Source organism: Piliocolobus tephrosceles, chromosome 4 (assembly GCF_002776525.5).
Source record: "Piliocolobus tephrosceles isolate RC106 chromosome 4, ASM277652v3, whole genome shotgun sequence".
Classification (NCBI taxonomy): Eukaryota; Metazoa; Chordata; class Mammalia; order Primates; family Cercopithecidae; genus Piliocolobus; species Piliocolobus tephrosceles.
The window spans coordinates 62,514,502-62,542,298 of NC_045437.1; the positions used below are offsets into that span (position 1 = coordinate 62,514,502).

General features: G+C 39.1%; 1 protein-coding gene across 2 annotated transcripts in view; it reads right to left on the reverse strand.

Annotated features, from left to right (window-relative positions):
• The window catches only part of MAP3K1 (mitogen-activated protein kinase kinase kinase 1), a 77,027-nt gene that overhangs the window by 46,950 nt on the left and 2,280 nt on the right, over window positions 1-27,797 (reverse strand). The window lies entirely within an intron of this gene.

Sequence of the window (27,797 nt, forward strand, 5' to 3'; positions counted from 1 at the left end):
AAAAACAACATTGTTCTGCTATTTAAGACAGACAAAACAAACGAATTGTAAAGTTACTGTCTGTCTTAGGAATATTTACTACTCAAGACTAAATATTGCTTTAAAACACTTCTATCACTCATCAGAGTAATCAGCTTTGTAACAGTACTTCTAAATACGAGGACTCTCCTCATCTTCCTGGGGGGAACTCAGAACATCCATCAGGCTTAATGTAAACTATTTTCTGAGCACCCAATAGAGGGAGTTTAAGATTAATACGGTCCCATTTCCCACTTGTTCCTTTCCAACAAAAACCCACAAAAGCTTGTATTATTTTGATATTCTGTGCTAAAAATTCCACTGTTCATTCTTTCCTTTGTTGTGTCCTTGGTACTTGAGGAAAAACTTTTAGAAACCTTGGGGGAAAAATGAAACATTGAGAGTATCCTCTTCCCTAATTGTTGAACACAGATCAGTAAGAAAGAAGGATGTTTTTAAAAACAAAACAAAACAGTTTTTGGCTAAACGTGTATTTCCTTTTAAGAATCCCCCCTTGCTACTTGACAAATCTAGGGCTGGGAATGTCTACAAGACAACTGATGCATAAACCAAGGGAGATGTTACACTACAGAAGTAGGCTGGAACTTCCTATGCTACTACTGTGGGGGAAGGGGGTGTTCTCAGCAAGGTAGTACATCCTGCCCTAATCTGGGGGCACTGGTACAGAATGCATGACACAGTGAAATGAAAACCTCTGTTCTTTCACCACTTGGGTTTTCATCAAAAAGATCCCAAGTCAGTGTTACATGAAAGCTGCAGTGTACGTTTCTCCTATGTTTACTCGTTATCTTTGGGGAAATGTGGCAGTGCAGTTTGAGTATACTTCTAAGTGGTCAACTCAACAGGGCTAGTACGTACTTACGAAAGTGGTCTGTTAGTGTATGTAGATTATGGCATAATACAACTTAACTGTAATTCTTAGCCCACTAACAAACTTTATAGCTTCTGTATTTTAAGAAGTTTTAGATATGTAATATTTTGAGCGAATACTTTCTATTTTAAAAAAGCCCTTGTTTTTAATGCTCTGAGATTAATGAAGAGGGGATAACCCCGAATTAGCACACAAAGCCCTCTTACAGTCTTCGCTAGGAGAAGGATTTCTTTCAAAATTCTACAGAACAGCTAGTACTATATATACTACTTCCTTCCAGCTGGTGGAAAGGCATGTTAACTGGGATGCTCAGAATGAGGAAGAATGACTTCCTGACAAATGCAGCTTTTCTTCTTTATGCTTTGAATGCTAGCAAATCCACTCCATTCAATGAATGCCGGCACACCTACCACAGATAAGCACTGGCCAGGCAGCAGAGAAGAAAAATTTAAAAATGAAAGATAAATAAAACAGGGTCTGTGTTCCTCCAATCCTGTCTCACAGAAGCAAGAAAACACAACGTCATCTCTGCTGTAATTTAACATCCCATAAATAGTCGCAAAGGTGGGGGGATCTCCATTCTTAATTTTATCTAGGAGAGTCCTGAAAAGATCCACAGAGGAGGTGATGTCCGAATAATTCTAAAGAACAGAACTGGCAGACAGAGTTGATGAAGGCCAAAAGATGTTCTAAACAGAAGACACAGCTTTGGCAAAAATAATATCCTATAATACTAAACATCTAATGATTCTGCAGATTAGGGAACACTTGATAAAAAGAAGTCAGTTGGCTTTATTTATCACAGGACAGCACAGAGCCTCTAATAATACCTCTATCTGTCATGAATCTCCAAGGGGAAAAAGGTATGCAGCATTCCTCACATTCACTTGGCATGGAAGTCCTTTTTAACAGAGCATCTTTGATAGTGTGATGTTCCTCGGAACTTACTCTAAAAAACCTGTACGGGCTCATCTCTACAGACCCTCTCGCTCTAGTAAGTAAATATTTCTAAGAAGAAAATTGCAGAGAAAAAAGTAACACCAGGATTCTTAATGTCTTAATACGTCTTAAGCTATCACAAAATTTAGCATGTCTGTAGTGCAATTAAGGCTCCAATAATTTAAAATGAATATGGGGAGAAAATATTATTTAGACAGCCAGCGAGATGTGTAGTCTCATTGTACGAACCCACCCTAAGAGAAGGGGGCATCAGACATTCAAGCCTGGCCCAATTCAACCACTAGCAGAGGCCACAGTCTGTCACAAAGATTTGCCCCTGGTCCAGTCCACTCATTCTCTGCCAAGCTCTTAGGGCTGGGGTGAAAGCAAAAAAGCCATGAGAAACAAAACAAATAAAAACAACCAAAAAACCTTGATAATTTATCTTCTCTAAAGGTCTCTGTATGGTTACAAGTAAGTCCCAGAATACAAAATAAAATAAATGGGCCTGGGGAATGGTTCTCATTTCATTGCAAAGACCCTGGAGCTCTGCACAGTGGGAACATTGTGCATCTTCAGCACTCATGGTGGTGTTACTGGCAGGACTTGTGGGTGAAGCAGGTCCAAGGGGGCGAGGCCAATGTGGCTGAAGGAGGTGACGGCAATGGCCAGAAAGCAGTGATGACCAGAGACGGCTACTGGGTCAATGGCCAAATTCAGTACATGTAAGACCCACACTGGGGACACTTCAGGAAGAATTGGTGGGTGGGAGGTGAGGAGACTGTTAAAGGTACTTATGGAGCAACAGTCACCCAAATCAATCAAATCTGGGTAGCTTCTATCAAAATGACCCCATTTTAACAGGCTGGGGTCACATGAGGAAACGCATTGCATCTACAACAAAACCAGGAAGGACTTCTTAGTCAACAGAGATCATACCACCTGAAAGATACGTTCCTAGGATTGGAAAGATAAGGTAAGAAGCCATACCACATACACAAGAAGTATGGCACAGTGATCAGGGGCATGAGCTCTGCAGCGAGACTGCCTGGGTTGAGATATAAGCTCTGATACTAGCTGTGCAATCTTGGTAGAAGTGCTTCTTTTTGCCGCAATTTCCTCACTACAAAATAGGGATAATAGTATCTACCATATAAAGTGGCTATCAGGATTAAATAAATTAATATATATGTAAAGTACTTAGAAGAAAGTTAGCTTCTTAGAGTTCCTCCCAATAATTTATTGTCCTATAAAATGGGGATAACAATAATAGCTAATACTTATGATCCACCTACTATCTGCCATACCCTGTTCTAAGTCTTTTACATATAATTAATTCTTACCTCACTTTCTAAATGAACATGGATGAAGTACTTACAATGGCACTGAGGGCATGGTAGCACACGATAAACTGAATTACTACTATTACTACTACTACTATTAAAGCTAGCCTCTGCAGTGCCTCGTCTGTTGTAAATACTATGCTAGGTGTTGTCCATACGGTGGCTTTACATCTCACCAAAGCTACAAGGTGAGACTCCTCATCTTCACTGGGCAGATAAAGAAACCTGCAGAAAGATTAAGTAGTTTGATTAACTCTCCATAGTAAGTGACAATTCTGAGTTTCAAAACCAGCTCTCTATGACTTCAAAGTCCTGTCCTCATCCTCCTCCTCCTCCACTATGCTGTTGTTGTAACTTTTTTTTTTTTTTTTTTTTTTGAGACGGAGTCTCGCTCTGTCGCCCAGGCTGGAGTGCAGTGGTGCGAGCTCGGCTCACTGCAAGCTCCGCCTCCTGGGTTCCCGCCATTCTCCTGCCTCAGCCTCCCGAGCAGCTGGACTACAGGCGCCCGCCACCTCGCCCGGCTAATTTTTTGTATTTTTTTTTTAGTAGAGACGGGGCTTCACCGTGGTCTCGATCTCCTGACCTTGTGATCCGCCCGCCTCGGCCTCCCAAAGTGCTGGGATTACAGGCGTGAGCCACCGCACCCGGCCTATAACTTCTTTTAACAAGTTATTTGAAAAACAGGTGACAGTAGCAAAATAAAACTATTTTTTTCTGGTTTCAGAAGGTAACAATGTTGACTAGCAACATCTAGAATATGAAGACTGCTGTACAAGGCTGCTTCTGCTAGTAGGGAGGGAGGGAAGAAGGTCTAGCCAGAAGACAAAGAAGGCTTCAACTGTTTCTTTAACATTAGTTCCTTTAAAAAATACACATTCAACCGCACTGCAGCAAGTACAATAAAATATTAACATTTATGAAATACAGGTGAAGGTTTTCTGGCTGTTTATTATACTATTATCTAATATATTCCCTCTGTATCTTTCTGTATGCTTGAAATATTTCCTTAAAAATAAACATGCACCACTGAACTACTACTCTACACTGTGGGAAGCTTCACGGAACTAAAGAAAATGACAGGATTCAGGGGTCTGAAAATTCATAACCAAGTCCTGATTGTGCCACTAGCCATGACATGCTCTTAAGAAATTCACAACCTTTTTGGAACTTAAGAACCTATGAAATCAGATCAGACTACAAGATGACAGCTTAGGGTCATTCAGTGTGAACATACAATTCATTTATCACCACTGCTACGTCAATATTATTCCTGTCAGGCAGACAGACACCATCAGAAGATAGAAAGCTCAATAGGACAACAAATTCCTTTTAATTGTTAAATCTGGAGAGTACTTCCCAACATTTTTTTGAGTAAAATATTCTTTGTCATTCTATAATCCAGTGGCTCTCCATGTTTTCAAATGTGAAAATCCTTTCTTAAGGTATCATCACCATCCACGTAGTAGCTATGTGGATCTGCAGACTCTTTGTACTAACCCAGGCAGTATATCAGTATGGCGGACACACCGTTACGAACTTTTAGACTCCTCCAATATTCGCTATCATAGCAATTCAAACTTTATTACTAAGGGAGACAGGTATTACGTATAAGACTCTATCAAAGCTCTCAAAGTTCAGACTGTCAAGCAGAACATACTGTCAAGTAGAACATTCGAGAAAGTAGAGAGTACAAAGATTTTAAGATTGTTTTACATGAAAAATATTAACCCCTCTAGTTTTTTTTTAAATGAATAAGCCACACATTTATCTTCCTTAAAAGGCTTAACAATTTTGACCTCAGATGATCCACCTGCCACGGCCTCCCAAAGGGCTGGGATTATAGGTGTGAAACACTGTGCCCAGCCAACATGGCAAAACTCCGTCTCTACTAAACACACAAAAATTAGCTGGACGTGGTGGTGCCCGCCTGTAATCCCAGCTACTCGGGAGGCTGAGGCAGGAGAATTGCTTGAACTCGGCGGGGGGTTACAGTGAGCTGAGAACGCGCCATGCACTCCAGCCTGGTGACAGAGCGAGACTCCAGCTTAAACAAACAAACAAAAAAACTTAACAATTTTGCATATTTAAGTGCTATTAGTCAAAAAGATGCAAAGCAGTACCCTGAAATGAGACACGAAACATGGCGGCTTGCAGACCAAGTTTCAGTTCCAGTTGTTCTGACGTCCCAATGTGAATTCTATTAATAACTACTTCAGGCCAGAGCTCTCCGTAGCCACACAGCTGACTTTTCTCATAATCTGGAATAATGGTATCAGACATGCTTAATCTGGGTCAAGTTACACAAGTTAGGGTTTTCTGTTTTTAAAAAGGAGAAAAGCTGGGACACAATATTAAAAATCATACTAGTTTTTTGAGTGCAAATCTGAAAACACAGTTATTGCTAAAATATTTTTGCTTTTGTATTATTAAAAGCTATAATGTTTTCAGAGAATACTTGCTATTCGGCCAATTAATACTCATTATTTGGCTAGGCGCGGTGACTCACGCCTGTAATCCCAACACTTTAGGAGGCCGAGGCGGGCAGAATACCTCAAGTCAGGAGTTCAAGACCAGCCTGGCCAACATGCTGAAACCCTGCCTCTACTAAAAATACAAAAATTAGCCAGGCGTGGTGACATGTGCCTGTAATCCCAGCTACCTGGGAGGCTGAGGCAGGAGAATCATTTGAACTTGGGAGGCAGAGACTGCAGTGAGCCGAGATCAGGCCACTGCACTCCAACCTGGGTGACAGAGCAAGACTCCATCTCAAAGAAACAAAAAAACAAACAAAACAAAACAAAAAAACCCCTTATTTAAGTAACATGAATAGATGTCAATGGCATGTTACACAATAAGAGAAACTTCGACTTTAAAACCAACTTTACCACAGGCCAATTGATGTAAACAAGTGGGACAATTCCTATGGCGTATTTCTGGTCACAAAAAATATCACCAAACTTCCAGAGACCCCAAACACTTCTAACACTAAACACTGAAAAAATGCGAGCTATAACATACATTTAAGAAACATTAATAACAAGGTAATTATTTACCCACTTATTCCAGTTCAGGGTCACAGGTGGCCAGAGCCTGTCCCAACAATTCAGGGTGCCAGACTTGAACTAGCCCTGGGTAGGATGTCATCCTGTTGCAGAGTGCACTAACAAACACCCACATTCTCTCAGTCTGGGTCCTTGCAGACATGCCAATGAACATAATGAGCACATCTTTGGGGTGTCAGGGGGAAACCAGAGCACTCAGAGAAAATCCACCCAGAGATGGGGGGAATATACAAACTCCATACAGACAGTAGCCTCTGCCCAGAAGAGATTTTTTGTTTTCCTCATCAACTTTTTAGCAAAATTGTCCAAAATGTTGAACTAAATGACATTATTGAAGGATCTGCTATACTTTAAACTGAAAAAATAAAAGGCAACTAAGCATTGGTTAATAACATCTAGCGTTCAGGACACAAACTTGACATATTTGGCTTAGAAAGCATAAAATATTTTATGTGGAATAAATGCTAATACCTGATACTATATATGTATTTTTTCACTTCAGGATATTAATGTATCACCCCTCATGGATTATACAATTAATCTGTACACATAAGCAAGAATAAATCAATTTAACATACAGTCCACCTCCTTTAAATATCACTCATTACTTGCATAATCCAACTGACAAGTGGAAAAAGCTGGAGATGGCTAATGTCTAGCAGTCAAGCCACAACATCAAAAATATGCCAATATACTAAAAATGATGACCATGTGAAATTCTCAAATAATGTCCTTTAATTCTGATACTGGTGTGTTTGCTGCTGTTCATGTTCTCAACCTTTCACTGATGAGATAATGTATTACTGTTAGGAACTACCAAAAGAGCACCATATGGATTACTCTGAAGTAGGCCTTTGGATTCTCAACTTGACCTCAGGAATCCCTCCACTAACCTATGGCCAAGTTGTGATCAAGCAATCTCTATACTAATATAGAGAAAATGAAGTCTCCCCAGAAGATCTTCTCCAATGTCATATGCTCTTCAATCCCCTTCGATTATTTTTTGGAATAGTTCCTTTCTTCCCAGCCATTTGCTCCTAGCTCAAAACAAAACCAAACAAAAAAAACTTCTTGGCCAGTGAGTACATTAACATGATGGTAAGGTTTTGAGACTTGCCAAGTGCTGAATCATGTTGATGCTTAGGTTTTTGTTTCTACACCTGGTTTGGGGGGCATAAACTCCCTCTAAGAATCCTAGCTACCCGAGTCAATCCACTGGAAGATGGGATCACTGCCCAGCAAACGCCACCCACTAAGAATTCAAAGTGAAACAAGATTCTTGGAATTGAATGGGAGAAAACAAAAGCTTTTCATTCAGTAGGTGGCACTCTTTCCTTAAAAATGTTAACCCAGGCAACTATTAATATCAAAGATGTCATCTGCCCACTAATCATTTAAAAGAGAAGGCACATTAACTCCAACATCCTGTCCTAAATATAGTCTGAATCATTACTGTCTTCCTAAATGATGTCTTCCTCATTTCAATGAGATCCTGGAGTTGTTCATAAATATGCCAATTTCTTTTCACTATAGCAAAAGCTACAATTTCATAGAACCAAATAATTGCATTTACTTTAAACTGGCAGGTTTTGACTTATGACTTTTCCTGCTATATGCTTAAAAAGACATTCATCATAACTGTTTTCTAATTTTAATGATTTCAGATATAAATGACAATTTGAATGGAAATGGGGCAAAGAAGAGTACTTGCAATACAGATATTGTATTACTCCATTTTGAAACAAGACAGCTATTTTTCATAAGCGTGCATACGAATATTCTTTTTAAAAGAACAGCTTTGACTCATCATCACTGATACTGGACCAAAGTTATCAACCTGAAAACTTTTAAACTGAAAAATGAAAGCAGTCTGACAGCTAATAAAATGTGGGTTTGCCTAGCATACAGAAGCAGCAAAAAATAAAAATAAAACCCCCAGTTTATCTAGTTTTCCTTAGGAATATTTCTTGGTGTCAGTACTCTGTAGGGTCCACGTCATTACTGAAGCTCTAGGGTCCCCCTTGGAGAAACCATCCCAGGTGCTGCCTTCAGCCTCTCCGACTGGCCACGTCACCTAAAACTCAGTGTGAAGAAATCTTCCTCAGTCCTTACTCAGCAAAGAGCACTGCTACAAAGGCCTCTCATCTGTTTCCCATGCTTGACTTTGAGATCCTTGAGGACAGAAATGAGTCTCAAGTTTATGTCTCCTGCCCTAGCAGAAAGCTTGGCACAAGGGTGGTAGTCAATAAATACGTACTGAATAAAATAATGGAGTGATCTTTTCCCCTTGGACTTTTACTTGAGAACAAGGCCTTTGTCTTACTCATCTTTCATCCAGCCGTGCTGACTCCCAAATGCCCAGTATTTGTACATAGCAGGCTGTGAGGAAGCAATGCCTTTCCAATATGAGGTTCTACACCAGAAAAATCTCCAAGATGTAAATAAGCTTCACTGAGGCCTTTGTGTATGCCAAGTATCCACTGTTAGTCCTGGGGCACTGCAGAAAGAGAAAAGAGCTCCCACACCACTCTTGGGAAAAACAACAGCTTTCAACCCCAGGAAAAGACTAAGAAACTAAGTAAAGAAGCTAAGAACCGTGAGTCTAGATTCATCTATATTTCAGTGAAAACCTAACTTAGGACCTTATCCATGTCTGTAATTTTGTTAATGGCTGTTGATTTTTCCTGTGGTTAGCAGGAATAAAATGCCTTGAAGAAAACCCTCAGAGATTCAAAGATCTTGTGGCTGGGAGGGGAGATGCAAAAGCCATGAGCTGCATCCTATTAGGGAAGCAACCTGAGAGGAAGAAAGGGAACTAGCTCAGAGGGTCAGTGAACTGGCATGTCTGGGGGGCAGTGCTGGAACTCCGAATCCATATTCCTCAAACCTAGATGCTCCTAGCTTAAGGTAGGGGTATACTGCTGGCAGGATACATTTGAAACCACAGCATAAGCATGAAAAATGGAGCATCTATTTTCTAGAGTGTCAATTTTATTCCAAGATTTCTGAAAGGAGTACCCTGGGATGGTTTTATGTTAAAGATACAAAGGTGGCTAAAATACAAAATTCAAATGGATTAAGGTAAATCAAAAGACTTGGCATGTGAATCGATTTTGTTCACTGTTCGAAGTAAGCATTACTAGGATGACAGTATGCACGGACACTCCTGGGTCCCTTTCCTTCAGTCCTCTAAAAGAAGTGTGCTGGGTGGATGGGGCCAAAATGTTTGACAATAGGCTGAAGCAGCTGTTCTCAACAACTTTGCCATCATAATATGACAGTCACATATACAAGACAAAACTTCAATATCTGTTTAGGGAGTGCTACACAACTAGCCATATATAAATAGTAACAAGTCGCCCCTCAACCCGAAGCAGAGAGAAGATAAACCACACAAATGCCAAAGTGTTAATCACATCTCTACCACTTTCCCTATCCAAGAAAGCCTACCACTATGCAAGAGAATAAGTAATATCTATATGGGTATTTCTAAATAGGTCCGAAATTATTTCTCTAAAAACTAATCACTTTAACACTCTGACATTTCATTATTGCCAAAAAAGTACTCCTTAATTACCTTCCCAGGTGCACTGCCACACCCATGTCATCAACATCAAAATTTGACTGGCTGCTAGTCAGGTACACATGCTGACCAAGTTGAAATATGGAGATAGAGTATTTCTATGAGGTATTTAAAAGCGACTATTAGGAAGAGGGTAGACAAACACAAGAGCCACTCAGAGAGCTCGGACAGAAAACAATTCTCTCAACAACCTGGGATAGAGATGGTCCTTTACAGGAACTGCTCACATCAACCTCAGTCAAGTCCACAAACCAAGCAGAAATCATGAAATGGGTTCTGAGCACACTTATAAATACGTTTTTGTTAGAATGTTATCTGAGAGCAGGGATTTGTGTCTGTTTCATCACTGCCATCTTCCTAGTATCTGCATATAGCCAATTTTTCACAAAATTTGTTGAGTGAATGTTTTGTTGTACCACAAGCTACAATAATTTAAACAAAGAAAACACAAACATTTCTATCTACAAATTTCCTATTTCAAAGGTAGAGCAAGCTTTTCATTACAGACTGGCTTCCTATTAACCATCAGCTGACCCCCTCCAAGCCGCCATCTCCTTGAGAAATGATGATGTTTCAGAAAAGCATGCTCACTACTTTAACCACAAATACAACTTTTTCCTCTCTGTGCCATCTCTTCAACTTGTAAAACTCCCCCCCTTTTAATCTTAAAACAAAAAACCACCAAACCCTAAAATGCTTCATCTTTGCAAACATTCTGGCTTCTACTTCTCTCCCATCTCCCTCCTTCTCCAGGTTTCTCCAGAGTAGCCTATGCTTCCGCACCTCCTTCATCCCTCAGTAAAGTATGTCCCACTCCCATCACTCCACTAACCCACGTCCTTAATTATAAAATTAAGATATACTTAATTTTACATCTTATTACTTGTAAGACTTATTATTACAATATCTAAAATTATCTTATTTTATACAAGTTATTCTCTTAAAAGCTGTATATAAATAAAATAAACATAATAAAATAATTTTCAGGAGCCTGACACCATCACCCTTATTCTGGCTGGGGTGTCAACTCACATTTTAATTTAAAAGGCTTTCTTAAAGCACAACAATATTTCTCTCATCTTTTTTCTTTCTTTTTTTTTTTGAGACAGAGTCTTGCTCTGTTGCCCAGGCTGGAGTGCAGTGGCATCATTTCAGCTCACTGCAACCTCCACCTCCTGGGTTCAAGTGATTATCCTGCCTCAGCCTCTCGAGTAGCTGGGATTACAGGCATCTGCCACCATGCCCAGCTAATTTTTTGTATAGTACAGGCAGTGTTTCAGCATGCTGGCCAGGCTGGTCTCGAACTCCTGACCTCGTGATCTGCCCAAAAGCAAATTAATAGGCAGTATTCACCAAGCTGTCCTCATATCCAGCATACACATAGAATCCTGTCAAATCCAGGTAGAACCTCAACTACCCCTTCAGCTTCCTCCAAGAGTTTCCTATGAAATTAGCTACAAGTAATCAATAACTAGCTAGAGAACACAAAAATTAACTCTCTTTTTATCTTCCCTGGCTCCAGCATTTACACCGGGGGCTTATTACTAAGTTCCCAGCACAGTATGCACACATAGGGAAAATATGTCAATAAACACGTATTGAGCTGAAGTGACAGTGTTTAAGTTTCCATCCATAAGCAGTTCACATAAAAGACTTACGGGCCAGTAAACTATTATTATTGAAGAAAAAATAATGGCATGTCAGAGACACTGTTAAGGATAAAGATATTTATCTTGCCTCGAAGGAGATTTCAGTTTTACCTGAGTGACCTTTCTATAAACTAAAAGATAATCTCCTTTGTTGGGAAGGTATAGGGATCAGGAAGATTACTGAATTCTCTCAGAGCCACTAAGCTCTTTTATAATTATCAAAGAAGGTGCCTGCTGAACACAAAATAAAGGCCCCACATGTGACAGGCAGGCATTCGTTAACTTACTTCACTAGTAAAGAATAACCACTAGTAACAGAATAAACGAACAGAAGTCCATCTAGGCATAACTTAACACTAGATGCTGGCCTTAGATATCATCTTTACTCAAATTAATAAAAGGGCATTACTTACCAAGAATAATTAATTCTCTTAATTAAAACACATTAATTAAAAGAATGCTGAAGTGTGAAATAAGCCTAAATTTAAAATAACTGGAAATGAAAACCAGCTTTCCCCGCCCCCGCCAAGGCCCATTTGTAAAGAGCTTTAACAAGTGTGTCTTCTTGTAAAGATGTACATTTCAGAATGCCTGAGGCAATGCAGGAAGCTCCCTGGGAGCATGCACAGAGATACTCAGGTGTGAGCTGAGGCACTGTGGGGTAGGGAGTGTGTGCATAGACAGCAGGAGGTCATGAGTGTTCACTCTCCCCTTACCACTCTGCAAGGCTGCACAGGCACCAAGTGTGAAGCATGTGAGACACTCTGGGCAGGCACTCTGTGAAGTACTCCAAAAGTGTTAACAATTATGGCTTTTAATGCATGCGCACACCAAGTATATCTCCAATTCTGCTGGCAAAAAATGTATGTATTAACAAAGTTCAACCATACTTTTCCCTGAAGCCTCGTCTCTTCCCTGGCATAGTAAAAACACTGAAATCTAAATGTATTTGTGTTTATAACTTGCCTTATGTTATAAGAACTTCATATAAAAACAAAAAAATGATGGCTAAGCGCAGGGGCTCATACCTGTAATCCCAGCACTTTGGGAGGCCAAGGCAAGCGGATCATGAGGTCAGGAGATCAAGACCATCCTGGCCAACATGGTGAAACCCCGTCTCTACTAAAAATACAAAACTTATCTGGGTGTGGTGGCATGCGCCTGTAATCCCAGCTATTAGGGAGGCTGAGGCAGGAGAATCACTTGAACCCGGGAGGTGGAGGTTTCAGTGAGCTGAGATAGCGCCACTGCACTCCAGCCTTGTGACAGAGTGAGACTCCATCTCAAAAAAAAAAAAAAAAAACCTTAAAATGCTTCACTAATGTTTTCTGTATTTTTGGAAGACCTAAACAGATAATTTAAAAAGTCATCACTACATACAATTTTGACTTCATAATACACTATGTGATGAATAAAAGCTAAGACAAATAAATGAGTAATTTTTCCAAGATAATAAAATCTGTGTTCTGATTAAACAAACTTATCTCTTGATTTAAAAAAAAAATGCAAAGATAATCATAAAGGTTAAGAACGCAGGCTTGAAGTCAAACTGCTAAGGTTCAGTTTCAGGTTTCGCTGCCCACTAGCTGTGTTACCACCTTGCCAGGATACCTCACCTCTCACAGTCTCTGATTTCTCAAATGTAAAATGGGAATCAAAATTTACAAGGATGATGTAAGACTTAAATGAGACAAACTATATAAGGCATCCAGTGTACCAAGCACAGAGGAAGTTAACTATTATTGCCATTTCAGGTAAGTACAGTAGTACAGTAGGAGAGTGACAATGAAGTAGGATGATTGAGGTTGGGTCCCAGACCCAGCACTGTACTGAAGCAGGAAACCTCTCAACAATGGCTGAACCCCTTATCCTTGCCACTTTTACTGCTTAGAGTCAGGAGGTTGTCCTTCCGAATTCTAAAATGCTATGATCATAAATCCTAGTATTTTATTTTTACCCTTCTGAAAGGGTAGGTTTTTATATTCATCATCTCATTTGCTCTTCCCAAATTCTGTAAGTATGAAGGGTATCATTATTTCTAATTTATAGATGAGGTCAAACTCAAAAGAGGTCATATAAAGTAACTTTACTCAAAATCCTGCCAAAGTGTTAGGATAGTAATGGGGAACAGTCTCACAAGCCTGAGCCAGTGCTAACACTTCATCTACCACAATAAGCAGTCAGACAGCAGGTTAAATATCTTTCCACTAAAGACACCTGGCAATTCCCTCTCCAACAGCTAAAAGGGGAAAGAGGAAATCAAATAGGCCCACAAGGAATGTCTAGACTCTTGAATTTCAACTGCAATTCAATTAGGTTTTTTACTTTAACAGACACAATAAACTGTTGAGTATCAAAGTAATTTTGGTTTTCAAAGTATTATCTACAAAAATCTCACCTTCACATAAAGTAGGTCTACTTAACTCTTGTGAGGTCAAAAAAGAATTCTCATGGAACTCATTTAATTTTTGCATTAGTCCTACATAAGCAATCATAAGTATCTTGAAATACATGAGAATATTCAAAAGGATTAACGTTTAATGTTTTAAAAGAAAAAGGAAATGATACTGGATATCACTTAATAAAGGCATAAGTTTCAATTTTTGAAAGTGCAAACTAAATGCCTGCCTGATACTTGGTCTGATTAAACTCGAATTACAAAATGAACACATGGATAAACATTAGAAATCCTGGGTTAAAAAAAAATTAGGGCTAGGTTTTTTGTGGTCTATCTTCCTCTCTCATAGACTCTGCCTAAAAAGAAGCCTGATTAGGTTTTGGAGTTCACCGGTTTGCGATGGATTCTGCCACCTTCCCTTTTCTACCCCCTGCTCTCCCTCCCATTCCTAACCCTGGAGGTAGGACTCACAGGGGACACATATAATCACAGAGGAGCAAGAGTAATGGCTTTCAGGTTTCTGCAGTGACTGCAGTCTCTGAACCTCAAATTCACACACATGATCCTAAAAAAACCCAACATTTTATCCCATTTTCACGGGTTAAAAAAAAAAAGTTATAGAAGACAGAACTGGAATGCAGAAATGATAAAATTTCTAGGCTATTTTAATGCAAGAATATTGTACTTGAAAAGACCTGACACACATGGCTACTGCTAAGCATATGGGAAAGAATGAATTAACATTTTCAATATATTATATTCCTTACGCAGAAACTTCTTACAAAACATTTAAGTGCTGTTACCAATGGTTTTAATGTAGGCAATCTCTCATAGTGCGTTACAAAAAAAAAAAAAAAATCAAACCTAGATTAGGTATTACAAAAAAAAAAACCAGTAAATGACAACATAAAATTTTGTGTCCTTGGGCTAAATTTTGTGGCAGATTTTTAAACTCTTTAACCTATATAAGATTTAGCTCATGTGCTCTAAATACACACAAAATGATATAGCTGGGGCAGAAGTAACCCAATACTGTAAGGACAGGAAGTCAGACTAGGAGTAAAAAAGTACAGTACAGGTAATCCAAAGTATAAAGCAGATGGGTAGCGTTTGATTACAAACACAAACCCTATCAATGCTCAATAAATAATTTATAAAATATTTATTTTTAAATAAAGAACTGAGAAATTTACAGGAAAATGTGTGTGTACCAGCACTATAGCAACTTTTCTATAGCACAGAACCCAGTGTAAGAGGCTTACTGAAGATGCCGGAACACCAAGTCCCAAAACAACTTGGCCATGTGGAGTGAAAAGGCAATAATTTAGCAAGATCTGTATATGTATGGGGGTGGGGGAGGTAGTAAATGTATGTGTTTAAGAAGGAGAGAGGGAAGGTGAAACATGAAACAGAAACAGAACTTGGGGAAAAAAATTTCATTTTGGATTAGGGTATGGCCAACAGTATCTTCTACTCAGATAAGAAATGTCTACTAATTTGTTTTTAGTAATTAAAATCTATGACACTTAAAATTTTAAATTTACAATTAAAATCTGCAAAATCTATGACATCTATCAGTATTCTGGGGGCATCTTCAACAAGAAGAAAGCATTATATTACACAATATAACTCTGATCACATTTCTTTAGAAGGCTGTTGGATTCAGAGATACTTCAGACACTAACGGTTTTGTGTCTTATCACCAAAACTTGGTCCAAGAAGTAAGAGGGAGATGAAAAAGCAAGAAGTTCTTGAGCATAAACCTTTTCTCTTTAATGCCAAAACTGCTTTTTTTGGACCTGAGCCCAAAAAGGGAAGGCTTTGTTCTCGTGTGTCTTCAGCACTATTTAAAACTCTCCCAGCAAATCATCTTGCAGTGGAGGGAATGTCCTACTATCCACTTAAAAAACTGCAGGATGATTTCAGTTTGCATTGTGCGGATGACAGCTTAGCTGCCTTATTTACTGGTAACAAAATGTACAGCCAGGTATCACCATCAGTCACAACTAGCTAGAGAATGGTGCCGAGGTGACCAAGATTCAGAAGACTTTGCTCTATTCCTGATCACAGCCTTATCTGGAAATCACATGCTAGCAGCACAGAATAAGTGCCCCAAATAAATATCTAATAACTGATCACAACAATAAGAACTAGCATGGGTTGGGGTAGAAGCAGGAAGGGTCAAGCATTCTTTACTGCCAGGAATCCAAGACAAAAAGTAATTACTGCTGAATGTCCGTGTGCTCTGCAATGAATTATGAGCAGTTTCAGTTCTGTGTATAAAAAACAGCAATGCGGGCTTGGCATGGTGGCTCACACCTGTAATCCTGGCATTCTGGGAGGCCAAGGCGGGTGGATTGCTTGAGCCCAGGAGTTGGAGACCGGCCTATGCAACATGGTGAAACCCTGTCCGTAAAAAAACAAAACAAAACAAACAAACAAAAAATTAGCTGGGCATGGCGGCATGCGCCTGTGGTCCCAGCTACTCGGGAGGCTGAAGTGGGAGGATCAACGGAGTCCAGGTCAGTTGAAGCTGCAGTGAGTCATAATCGTGTCACTGCACTTCAGCCTGGGTTAAGGAGTGAGACCCTGTCTCAAAAAAAAAAAAAAAACAAAAAGAAAGAAAGAAAAGAAAAACAGCAATAGGCAAGGTGGTTTGTGTGAATACGCTTCAAGTTGGTTCAATTACAATGATTAAATCAGTTAAAGTCTTATTCCAAGTCTATTTGAAAGTCATAATTTTTTAGAACTTGAGCCCAAAATAATAGGATTAACAGCAAAATACATATGCATTTTCTAGTAGCTGTCAACTTTATCCAAATTACATGAAAAGAGCTCCCAAAATATAATTAAGTGTGAATTTTCACAATTAGGAAGCAATATGATTTACCAAGCGATGCATTTTTAACTTAAAAAAAGATGCATACATATGTTTACTTACAAAAAGGTCTTTATAAACACAGGAATAAGTCAAAGAAGAGGCTTTTTTAGAGGTTATATCCAAGAAAGTACCTTCTTTATACAATTAACATTGAGAAGAAAAAGATAGCTTTTAATAGCAAGGTTGTCAAAAAATTAAAGCTATTTTCAAAACTGTCCCCTAAGTAAGGTAGTATTTGCTAAACACAAACATGTTAATGACTCTGACCTAACTTATTTTCTACAATTTGTAAAATAATATTCTCCTAGCAGTTATAAGCTTTTTTAAAAACATATTTTCTCATCATTTAATGTTGCTTAACAAATATGATTTCTTTTTTCTAAGCCTTTGCTGCTTTTCATTTGCATTTCTCTTTATAGTTGTTACCCAGGTTTAAAATTCCAAGAGTTTATAAGTTCAAAAAACTAACTGTTGTTTCAATAATTACAGCTAAATTTAGCCACAAGAAGTAATTTCCAAGTTAAATTTTTGGAGAGTTGCTAGAGCTTGAAGGGAACTGAGAGATTATGTAAACCAACCTTTTATTTTCACAGATGAGAAAACAAGACCAATAAACCTGCATTAGGTCACAGAGATGAGCCCTGAGGAGATGCTTTATCCCATATTACCGAGTTTTGAAAGTTGCCATTTTCTATTTTTCTAGTAAATCATTTCAAAGTAACGGGAAAATGTATTGTTATCAAGATGATGCATTACCTACACAAACTGCCTTTGCTAACCTAGTGGTAAGTAGCATGGCAACCTTGGGGGAGGCTCTTAACCTCATCCTCATCTGTACAGTTAAAGGTTTAAGTAGTGAGCATAGATAGTTATGTGCAAGATTATTATCTATAGTTAGTATTAACTGAATACTTTTCTGGATCAAGAATGGTGCTTGATCCAGAAAAGCACCACTAAAATGGTACCAACGATCCCATTTTAGAGACAAGAAATTCAAGGTTCAGAGAAGTGACTTCCCTAGGGTCCAAGTAGCTAACAGGTCTAATTCCTAGGGCCCAGGTTCTTTTTTTGTATTTTTAGTAGAGACGAGGTTTCATCATGTTGACCAGGCTGGTCTCGAATTCCTGACTTCAGGTGATCTACCCGCCTCGGCCTCCCAAAGTGTTGGGATTACGGGCGTGAGCCACTGTGCCTGGCCCAACCCAGGTTCTTAATCACTACAGTGTATGGTCTCTGAAATGTCAACATGTAGTTCCAAAACCAAATTCAGGACCACAGTGGATGGAATTCATTTTGCCATGAGAACACTTCCCAATCTGTGAACCTCTGAAACTATGTGGAGCTACTGAAGTGCAAAAGCCACAGCTCCCAGATTTGTGACCCCAGACTGTCTTGTCCCAGCTCTGATGTAAATCCTTCCTGGGGCCTCCTGACCCACTTCCTAACGCTCTGTGGTTACCTGTCAAATTACAAAGGCTTTTTTATTTGGTCCTAAGTGCTGAGATCCAAGGATTGGTCAGTAGTGGCAATACAAGGCAAAGAGCTCTGCGTGGCTCTCTCTCTGGCCAGAGACAGACATCGTGTCCCAGCTTGGTCCCTGCACCCTGCCTCCACTCTGATCGAGTTACCAGAACTATACTTGCAGTCCTCCATGCCATCCTAAGACGGCTGATTTCTGGGTCTGTGTCTTCTCCACCCACCCCTAGGCCACAAAACCTCCTTGCAAGTTCCTTTCACCTGGTTCACTCCTCCACACTTATCAGGACTTGGCTTGGTGCTCCACCTCACATTTCCCAAAAAAGCCCCCTGATGCCTCCCTGACTCCCAGTGGACTGGGGCCTGCACTGTCTTTGTCATCAAGTAAGCTCCTCCACAGGCAAGTGACTATAGGATGGAGACTTCCCTCCTGCTGTGTCCCCAGCACCTTGGTGCCTGGCTCACAGCTCTGGGAGTGTTTCCTGGAGGCATGGACATCTCCTCAGAAGTGATAGCAGGACTGAAGACACTCACTCTAGCATGTTTACTACTCTGACCTCTCATTTCTCAAGAAAGAACACCCACAGATCTGACAAAAAGGGATGTGAGTGACCTGCACATCTAACATGCTTGCTCACCTACAACCTGTCAGCTTGCTGGGACCCCGTCTGTGCAGGTCCAGCAGCTGACATAAACCTTGTGATGCCTACATCATCATCAAGCTCTCTGCTTGAAGTATCTGAGCATATCTGTTGCCTGAACTGTGAAGGCCTCGGTTTGTTCTCAAGGACGGCAATATGTAGGTTGGCAGCAACGTTTTTTCCCTGAGACCACACCTCTAAGCTTTTAACTCAAAATAAGAAAATCTGATTCACTTTACAATACTGTGTGCTTTACAAACATCTCTTTGTAAACACTGTCGTTCAGAAAGACCTGACTACATGTACAATGATAGAGAAAAACACTAAAAAGGCTTAAAAGTAGCAAATCTAACTCAGACATCGAGGAACGTTAAAACCAGAGTTCAGCAGAATTCACAGTATAGCACTGATTTCTACAAAGCCACATCTATTTTTTAGTGGAATACCAATAATTCTTTATTGCAAAGAGAATAAAAACAAAACAAAAAACCTCACCACGGAGCTGGAAGGAGTATTCTAGATAGAGGTTAGAGCATTGGGCATGCCGAGAAAAGGTGATCAGCTGCAGGACAGAGCTGGAATTCAGCGGGTCAACAGTCCAACCAGAGAAGCCATTTCAAATGCCTTATCTGTGTATTCATGCCAACACTTTTTATAAAATAAATTTTTAAATAAAATTTGTTTTCTTAAAAAAAAAAAAAAAAAAAAGAAGTCAGTTGAGGGACTAAAACTATGAGCACGGTGCCGAATGACTGCAGCAGACTGTTTTGAGGGACTGCTGAGATTGAGCAGAGGCCTGAGTGCTAGGGGTTTCTGAACTGCGTTACAGAGTCTGGACTTTATTCTGAGGGTGAAGAAAAGGTTGACAGTGAGTTGACAGTGGCCTGACCGTGGGTTAGGAGCCATGGCAGTGGAGAAAGTTGGGTGGATTCTCAGGCTAGTAGGAGAGTGGTAACAATAAGAACTGGTGACTGATTGGAAGCTGAAGATGTGAGAGCCAGAAGAGTAAGAGCACAGCATTTAAAGAGACAGTGGCCGTGTTTACCCTGATGGGCACCCTAAATCACATGGAGATCTGAATGCAAGGATGAAGAGGCTGAGCAGGGCAGGGACGCAGCCTGGACATGTGACTGCCACAGTGCCTGGCAGAGGGGTCCCTCCTGGAGGAACTATCCTGGAGAAAGTTGTATGCAGGATTCTGTCACAAAAGCCAAGATGTCTTAGGCACCACAATATCAGTACGTCAGCAAAGATACAGCTGATAATCTCCTGACAAATCCTTTTCTTTCTGGTTAAAGACTAGCTTTCCTTCAATCTTTGTACAAAACTTGAAATCTGGTTATTTAAGAATCTAGACCCAGCCGGGCACAGTGGCTCACACCTGTAATCCCAGCACTTTGGGAAGCTGAGGCGGGTGGATCACCAGAGGTTGGGAGTTCAAGACCAGCCTGGCCAACATGATGAAACCCTGTCTCTACTAAAAATACAAAAATTAGCTGAGCTTGGTGGCAGGTGCCTGTTATCCCAGCTATTCGGGAGGCTGAGGCAGGAGAATCACCTGAATCCAGGAGGTGGAGGTTGTGGTGAGCCGAGATCATGCCATTGCACTCCAGCCTGGGCAACAAGAGCGAAACTCCATCTCAAACAAAAAAAAAAAAAAAAAAAAGAAGAAGAAGAAGAAGAATCTAGATCCTTGGAACAAGATCAGTATCTTTAAGACTCCGTCTCAAAAAAAAAAAAAAAAAAAGGAAAAAAGGAAAAGATCAGTAAATTAGTGATAGTGGTGATTATTAAGCATTTTAAAGAAACTGCAGGGTATAAAATGACTCAGGTCAACAGTAACAAAAAAGATTTTTCCACACAGATAATCGTTAAGACACCTGGTGAGCAGCGTCCAATTTTATATAATTCTAAAGTACATATTTATTCAGTATCATCAAGGCTAGAGAACTACATCTTACAGAAAAGTTAGAGGCTTACCACTGAAAGATCAAGACACTTTCTATAACTATCTTGGATAGTAACTTTCCTTAATCTATATTACAAGCTTCCCAACTTCACTGAGTATATTTTTAAATGGTAGAGGCTACCCAGGTGGAACTAACTGTACCAATGCCAGGTGGCCCCGACTGTAATGTTTTGACATCCTCTTCTCCCTCTCTCCTCTGTCAGGTGGGCCAACACTGCTGCCTTTGGGGAACCTGCCTCCTGCAGGTCTCACACTGCCACCCCCTCTAACTGGCTGCTTCTAATTGCTGCATGTTAGGAACACCACATTAACATGACTGCATGAACAACATCTGAAATAAGTATCAATCCTGAGCAAATGCCCTGGGAACTCTTCTAAGTAAAAAATCAAAGGGCTTCAAGGCACATACTTTGTTACAGGTTGTTTGGCTGCTTTGAGCATTTTTTCTTACTTCTTAGTGCTAACTCATGTTCCAGATAAGAGAGGCTGCTGGGTTTACTTACCAACAGTAAACTTTAAAATGTTTTCTGTTACATGGGTTCTTGGCTTCTGCAATGTCGTGGAGTACTGCCTAACAAATACTATCTTCAATGCAAATGTGAGCTTTTATTTATCCCAAGTTGAATTATGATTAAATTAATGAATTTTGGATGAAGTAGGGTTATCGAAACAAGAATTCTAAAAATGATATCTTGAGTTTAGATGACATCCTGAGAACTTTAAAAATAAGAATTATATTAATGCATGACACCTTTATGTGCATATTCATTCACACAGATGTATGTGTGAATATATAAATGCATATATATACACACACACACATTCTTAGCTCCCTATTAAGTACAGAATAATTATATATACATAGCAGACTCTTCTTACCTATAAAGTTGTCATGCAGTATAGCTATTTGCTCTCTACTACATTAAGCTGTCCTATTTCACTCGAGGCACTAGGCATGTCTACAAGTCCAATACCTCTCAATAAGTCTATCACAAATCTACAATGTGGAAACACCAATAGTCTAGACTTTTGCCATTTAACACCTTTTTAGTTATGTCCTAAATTACGTCTGACTAAACAGGAAAAACGTGGATCCACTAATTTGAACATGTCATGCCATTATCCCTCTCATTCATTTATTCAACAAATATTTACACAGTGTCTACCCTATGCCAGGCATCTTGCTAGGTGCTAGGTCCAGGCCCTGCCCACTCAGTCTTTGGTCTTCTGGGGAAGGCAGTCATTCATCAAATGAGGTAACAAATGTACAAGCACAACACTGACAGTAGGGACACCCTGCTACAAAGCCAGTCCGGGCGGATCAGGGAAAGCTTCCCTGAGGAAGTGTCAATGACTTAAGATTTTAACAATGAGGAGCTGACTTTATAGAGAAACAGTGTTCCTGGGAGAAAGAGCATGTGAGGGCCCTATAGCAGAAGGCAGTGAGTCTGAGGAAATGAAAGCAGGCAACCCTGCCATGGAGCAAGGGCAAGTGTGAGCTGAGATGGGCCTGGAGAAGCATGCAGGGACCCGACCAGGCAGGGACTCGGTCAGGCACGTTAAAGATTTCCTGGTCTTTATCCAAATGGAAGGCATCTGAACATCTTAAAATTAAATTACATTTACTTTTCTGGAGGGAGACAGTTATGATCAGATTTACATTTTGAAATGATCACTCTGGCCACCTAATACAGAGAACAGATTGGAACAGACTGCAAAGGAGAAAGGACACAGAATCAGGCAAGGAGGCTACTAAGTTAGTGGAAATGAGAGACAATGGGCACCTGGCTAGGGGTGTGATAATAGGTCAAACTGCCAGCACCTAAGGAGGGACTGAATCTGAGGAGGTAAGAGGAGGAGGTGTCAAGGGTGACTCCTCGGTTCTGGTTCTGCCATTTAATGAGCAGGGAACATGTTAGGAGAAGGTTTAGGGAAGATCTTGAATTTGGTTTTAGACATCTGACTGCATAGGTGTCACATAGCCAGGTGTAGGTCTGGACTTGAGGAGAGGTCATGGTTAGGACAATAAACTCTGCAATCATTTGTAAGTGGTCCATAACTGATCTAAGGGCATTAATAAGACTGGGGTGGGGATGGACAAGACAGAATGAGAGAAGGCCTCGGACCACCCTGGGGATCTTCTAGTATCAATGTTCAAGAGGATGAAGATGGGCGCCATGGAAGAAGTGTCATGGTTAAGAAGAAAATCAGGAGGGTTTACCAATTAACTCAAATAACCAGACACTTTCAAATACCAGGAATTCAATTTTCTCAATATTTGACAGTTTGAGTATGGCTCCAATTATTTTGTAACTACACTATTAGAAGGCTCACATAATATAAAATTGGTCAATATTATCAATGACTGCTTGTTAAATGCCAACTACTGCTAACAAACATCAAGCAATGGTCTGGGTGCAGTGGCTCATTCCTGTAATCCCAGCACTTTGGAAGGCCAAGGTGGGCGGATCACTCGAGGTCAGGAGTTCAAGACCAGCCTGGCCAACATGGCGAAACCCTATCTCTACAAAAAAATAAAAAATTAACTGGGCATGGTGGGGCATGCCTATAATCCCAGCTAGCTACTCGAGAGGCTAGGCAGGAGAACTGCTTGAACCCAGGAGGCAGAGGTTGCAGTGAGCAGAGATTGCGCCACTGCACTCCAAGCTGGGTAACAGAGCAAGACTCTGTCTCAAAAATAAATAAATAAATACCAAACATTGTACAAAAACTCCTAAAAAACATTTCTTGCCTTCAAAACTTGTCTTAAGCTAGATCATGATTAAAATCACACTACATTAAGTTATTTTAATCTTCAGATAACACTAATTTAACCACTTTGGGAAAATTAATTCATGTTAACATTTCTGGGCACCTAATATTCATGGGTGCCAGACACTAGTCTAGATGCTGGGAGATGGTGCAAAGAATCAGATAAAACTCCTGGTCTGTTAACAACTGATATTTAGTATTCAGAATGCCCTAAGACCAGTTTGAAGACTATGTGATAACAGATCACTTAAATTATTGTTTAGGCAATGAAGAAAAGTAAAGCCAGACACAGTGGCTTGCAACTGTAGTTCCAGCTATGTGGAAAGATCACCTGGGCCCAGGAGTTCGATTCCAGCCCGGGCAACATAGTGAGAACCCACTTCTAATTTAAAAATAAAAAAAAGTAATGATAACATCTGTCAAGAGCAAAGCTTCCACCTACATCCCAGTATTGACCCTCTTCTCACTACACATCTATCCATCATCATTATGCTTACAGGTGATAAACTTATTTAATGCACTAACTACAGTACTGTGTAGGCTGTACCATGTGGCTCCAGGCACTTTTTCCAGTCTTCAACAGGTCTGATGGCTTAGTTAATTCACAGGTGACTGATGTGTACTTGCAGAATTATATACTTGGTGAGTTTTAACAATTCCCCTTAGTATTCTACAACATCTCGATCAAATTAACATCTGTATCAAACCAGCCTCATATTCCAAAGGACTCAATCACTAACAATACAGAATTCCCTTCCGTACCAAACATAACTAAATCACCTATGACATGCCATAGAGTAAATAAAGACAAGGCTACCTTCTTGATCATCTTACGCCCTAGAGCATTATTTTACATTTCTCCATGTTGTTTTCATAACTAGTAGAGTTGCTGTTACTAATAATAAAGACTGAATTTCAGAACTAACATCAGCAGATGTTGAATTTCTTGCTCCCTGTATTTCCTTTTTAATTTTCTCTTGCAAGAAAAAAAAATCATGCCTGAACATGCAGTTTTGTATATATTCCTCTTATGAGAGTAGGCAGAAATAATTTGAAACTAGTATGTTGTATCCCCTCTGTATCCCCCATCTCTCTTATAGCACTTAACACAGTATTGTGAAACATGTTCATACTACAACCTACCGACAGAAACAGCTTGTGCACTCATAATCTTTTTCTCCACCACCCAAGACCACTACCTTGCAGAAGTTCATAAATGTTAAACGGATGCAGTCTAAAACAATAACAAAGGGGTAGGGTATAGCAATACTAAAAAGTTTCTCTTCCTGTGTGATTATCATGAATGAACCATGTTAATTTCAGCTTCTTTATCTCCTTTCATTTATGATTTAATACAGCACAAATCAATAAATCTAAGAAACATTCAACATTAATGACTAATCCTCTCTGGCTGACATGATAGGGTGATCTAAATACAGTTTACTTGTATTACATATATAAGGCCAGGTTACAGAAACATACCTATTGGCAAACTTAGCAGAGGGTAGAGATCTAGCTCATGATCTATTAGAATGCCTGCAAAACAAATTTCTCCTTAAAAATAATCAATTAATTTGATTATTAATTTGAAAAAGAAAATAGAAGAAGCAGAGTAGTGGAAAGAAATGGACTGTGGAGTCAGACTGACTTGGGATTGAATCCTAGCTTTCTTCTAGTTGTGATCACGAGGCTTTACCATCTCAGATGAGTTTGCACCTCCAGAAAACAGAAATTACACTATCTTAGGGGACTGCAGTGATGATTAAATGAGATTATATATAAACATATATATAATACATATAATAGATATTATACACACACACAGAAGGCAAAAAAGGTGATTATATAAAAGGTATCTAGGCATATCCATATGCTCAATGAATATGTTTTAAGCCACAGATAAAATTCTACTATATTTTTGCAATCTGAAAAGAGTACCTGACTAATCTCACGCTTTGCAATGAACCATCTACTAATTCTGGCCTTGATTATTTCTTTCATGATTAAACATGTTCTTAAATAATTTCTTAAAGACGATTTTGGGTTACTCCTAATCTTACACATTTCCTCACATTAATATTCTACCATTTACATCTTTAAGTTGCTTAAGCTTTTAACTTAGGATATAAAGAGAGGCTAGGACTAGGGAAACAACCATGTCTATACTTGATATATTTGATAGAAGCAAAGAATTCCAAGATTAAAGGTGTAATATACATGCAGTTCCTAAGCAGCCTCTAGAGACTACTACTTTTCCATGACACATTTTCCCATTGCCTTCTGTATAAGAGATAGCCCTCAACCCAAGAAGATGACTAGAGTACAAAAGGCAAGTGGTGCTTTCTAACTGAGAGCATTTCTGAATGTCCCATATTTTTCCTCATGGTAATCCATTCCCCATTAACTAACTTGCCACTCCATCATTTCCTCCTTTGGGATGCACACAGGCAGTGTCAAGGACTGATTAGCCGACTCAGCCTAGGCAAGCTGTAGCTAGTTTTTTTTTTTTTTTTCGCTCTTGTTGAAAGCAAAAGAACACTCCTTTCTTCCCACATTTTGAAATCTGCAAGTTGACAACTCAGTGGCCATTTCTAAAACATGCAACATATTATGCTCGAGGTGCTATGGAAGTCGTAAAAGAATACCAATGAACAGGGCTACTTCCTGTTTTTCATATCTAACAAAATGGAGTTATTATACTGCATTGGAAATCATATATTAAGGAATGTTGGTTAACCAGTCATTCTTGCCAAAATCAGATATGAAAAGAAAATAAAAGTTGGCAACAATTCTAGCTCTGATACTTCTCTTCCAGAATTTTATTTAATAAGGTTCATCTTTGAAGAATGCATTAATTTTCTTACCTGATTTAAAATGAAATTGAGACCATTCTTAACTAAAACCTTACAAATTCATGGAAGACTAACTTATGTGACTACTTTTACTTTTATAAAGTCACCAACTTAATATTTTAAGAGTAATTTTTTGGTAATAACGCTCTTATAACTCCTCTTTACTAAAAGGTCACTAAATTATATTTTTAGCCTAACAGCTTTAAAAAGGAAGTGAAATCTGAGGGCTATATGAGGATATAAAAGCAGCCTGTGAAATATCTTTAGTTTTAAACAAAAACTAACATTAACAAGTACAGCATATCTTGTTCTTTCAAGGGGCCAGCAAATTGATAGTTTGGTTTTTTAAGTTACAAAAACAGGATGGGGTAATTATATCCACCAAACTCACAATAGGCTGTTCAATGGAGAGTAACACTGTAATTTTTCTTCAAAGACAGTAAATAGGAAGAAAAAGCCCCTAAATTCTGTAACATAAGGAAAAATTCCAAACCCTTGGGCGCCACTTACAGGCGCTTTCACTGATTTCAGCTATTATCCTGAAAAAGAGGGACAAACTTAAAATCTTCTATTTAAATATGAGTATTATTTATATAACTTCTAATTCAAAGTGTATTTTCTACATCCAAAGATCAGAAGGAAATTCTAAAATTAAAAAAAATCACAGAATTCTCAAATATTTCAAAATCTTAGATTTTCCTCTTGGAAGTATGAATGTAACAACTGTCAAAAAAAAAGTAAAACATTAAGTTCAACTGACATTTTACTGAGTTGGCTATAAACAAGGGGTTTTTTTCTAAAGCTTTAATTTAAATGGTAAGTAATAATGTATCATAACCAACATGCAACACAAAATACACACACAAATAAGATACAAGCACTCTCCCCACAAAGTCTTACACCAACAGATTCAAATGAATTTCAACCCCATTGTTAAGGGAAAAAAATTCACTATAATAGTTCATAAGGTTAGGGAATCAACATTTTACTATAAATGAAATCTTTACATATGACATTTCGGATAAAACAGCAGCATTCTGACTAGCAAAAATAATTTTTTTAAAAAAAGATTATTCTTACTAGCCCATTATTTTCTTATACTGTGCAATTATAACCTACACCTTAAGCTAAGGGTTTGAAAAAACTTCGGTTATAAAACGCAAATACTAAGCATAGATTACTTAGTCCCTAAATTCTATCTGCCGCCACCTTAGACCTCTTTTTTTTGTGTCGAGACAACACTAAACAATTTCAGTACATTATTTTTACAGTGGATGCTCTTCTACTATATTCACAGCTCATTAAGAGGACTAGAATGCTGA